The sequence below is a fragment of the Crocodylus porosus genome, unplaced genomic scaffold (assembly GCF_001723895.1).
Source record: "Crocodylus porosus isolate Cpor-Errol unplaced genomic scaffold, CroPor_comp1, whole genome shotgun sequence".
NCBI lineage: Eukaryota > Metazoa > Chordata > Crocodylia > Crocodylidae > Crocodylus > Crocodylus porosus.
In genome coordinates this window covers 7352476-7355395 of record NW_017728927.1, presented here as the reverse complement: position 1 = coordinate 7355395, position 2920 = coordinate 7352476, and positions in this window count along the sequence as shown.

Below are 2920 nucleotides of genomic sequence, written 5' to 3'. Positions count from 1 at the left end.
TCAGTTGACAATAAAAGCAGCGGTGGCCTTAGGGTTGTTGGGGCCCTGGGCAAGAGAGACATTTGGGGCCCCTTAGAGGCTTAATTTTGATGACCTATTAGCAAGTTGGACATTTGTTGCAAAATTTTGGGACCCAAAAAGTGGGGGGCCCTGGGCAGTCTCCTGGTTTGCCATCCCCTAAGGCCGCCACTGCAATATAAGGTCCTTGTCATGGGTGAGGCACCCGTCTGTGAAAACAGATTACATGAGCACATCCCAGCAGTGCCCAAGTTCAAGGTCCATCTCTGAGATGACCCCAAAATCAGGGTGGAGGAAATAAGCACTGACCCCATGAAAGTCCCTGAGTGATTTACACAAGTGGAGGGGCACATTACACCCTGGCTGTTAGCTGAGCACAGCATGGATGTGGGTGGCAGCGGAGGGTAACCTTGACTGCTGATATGTGTGTAAAATGAGCGTAACTCTCACACCCAGGGGCAGGGGTGTAGGGGCGGTGAGACAAGGTCAAGCCTTCTCCTGCCACTATAATATATACTGCACTGCTCGCACAATTCAGCCCTGCCCTGGACAACAGACACAGCCACAGACCTCAAGAGATGCTGCACACACACGCTTTGCACTCTGCTAGCTATGGGCTTTTTAGGAGTTTGCAGGGTGGGGTGGAGAGATGGGTTATTTAGCACATGCATATCCTAAAGGCCTTCATGCACTGCTTTTTTGGCCATTAACATCAGGGGAGCTGGACTCTGTTCTATGGGGAAAAGCAACAGCTAATGAACTTGGTGCTAAAGACATGGCATTAGGGTTTGCCATGGGCCTATACATCTATGTCGTTCTCTCTCTGTCTTTGCAGTGAGGATGATGAAGGGTCCTCCAATTTCACTCGCTTAGTCTGCAATAATGTAAGTACGGCGGAGCAGCCCCCGGCACGTCCTCTCTCTTCCATTCAGCCTTATTTTCCCTGCAACATAGCCATCTCCCGTACCTCACATAGCCCTAGCTAGGGCGTTATCCCATTCGCAGAAATCACATGGGAATTACGAGAAGGATTTGAGCAAGTTTCATGTCTCTCAGACGGGGGCTTTGTTTCTTTTCCAGCTACAAAACTTGTCGAGGTGGAACCGTTCCTCCCTCCACAGCACCTTCGAGCTCCTCCTGAAGAGCAAGGACGATCTCCAGCCCAAAGCTCTGAAGGTGTTTATCAGCCAAGCAAACATCACAGAGCTGGAGGCAGCCTTAGACGGGTTGCTTGGCAAGGTAAAAGTGTATTTTACCTTCCCTGAAGAAAGCCTCGAGGGATTTGAAGTCCGTATTTCGCTCCAGCTCTTTCAAGCTGCCCATTACTTTCTTCTTCTGTCCATTTAGGTGCTTTATTGTTTCACATTAATTATTCTCCTCCAGGGACTTTGCTTTCAGTCAGGATTGCAAAGCACCAATATCTTGCTATATCAGCAGTAAGAGGGCAGCAGCCACCACTATCACGGGGTTCAGGTCCCTCTTCTAAGTGTACAGGTTGCTCGCCAGGACTCCTGGGTTCCCCTCGGCCTTGCTCGTTGACCATGGGCAAAACACCATCTCCCTCTGTGCCCGATTATCCTCACTTATTAAAAGGAGGCAACAGCCACCTCCAGTTTTGCAGCGTGAGGTTGCTCGTGAATGGACTAGAACAATGCAATATTCACTTGTGAATAGTTTCACGGATACGTTGGCCAACTTCATTTCACCATGATGCAGCTTCGCAAACGCTTAGCTGAATGCACAAAGCAATTCATCTTATGATAAAGGGCTTAAGCATCTCTAATTGGGAACTGTCATGATTGAAGTAATGTTTGTAAAGCCCTTGGGGATCCCTGGATGACTACACCCAGTCAAAAGGCTCGTGTTTATGCTGCAGGTTAATGCCTCCCTCATCCCAGCAAAGCAGAAGGGCATTGTGCTGGAGGCTTTATGGGACGGGAAGCTGAGGAACGAAGAGCGTTTCAACGAGACAGAGTTTGTGGGGCCGTGGTTCCAAAAGAGGCTGCGGCCCTTTTTATCTGCTATTTCTGCCGACATCCTCCACTGCCTTCACCACAAGACCATGAGATGTGCACAGTATCAGGCCATGTATGTGTCAGGGTTTCATCTAGTGGAAGCATTAACATCACTAAACTTTCCTCTCGGGGAGTTCAGGGTGGAGTATGCAGGAGACCGGGGCTGGATGCACGTGGTATTGCAAGGGCCTGACCTCACAAGTGTACCAATAATTGCAGAGGGAGATAATAATTTCAGAGGCAATAATTGCAGAGGGAAATAATAATTTCAGAGGCAATAATTGCAGAGGGAAACGGACAGAAGTAGCTTGAGGCGGTGGCAGGACTGCGTGACATCTTCTACCTGGGCGATAGGTGCATTGGATGAATGGGCTGGTAGATGCAATCCTGGGTCACTATACACACGTGACTGATATCTTGGCATTCATAACATCAGCTCCTCTGATGAGAGGATGGGAAAGATGAAGGGGGACTCATGAACGCGATGACGAGAGAGTGAGTGAGCTAGGGAAAGACGGGGTGAGAGACGCAGCGGAGGAGCGAGGGCATGGTGCTCAAGAGCAGGATCCATCCACCAGAGTTCACGGTCAGGCGAGCGCATTTGGCAACCTCTTCTCTAAAGAGAATTGGACCGTTTGCCTGTGATAGCCTATCTGCTTGCTCTCTCTCATGCTCGTGTCTCGTTGCCTTTTAAGAGTTCAAGCCCTGGACCTAGAGTTTAAGGAGATGAGCCATGCTACCCGAGAGGCCGTCTATAGGGGCTTCCAGCTCTCTTTCCTGAAAGGGTTAAAAGCTGAAGGTAAGAGGCAAGCCGAGCACCCCTTTGGCTCCTACCAGATCCGAATGGCAACTTTGCTCCAATACGTGAAAATCTTTGCAGACAACTC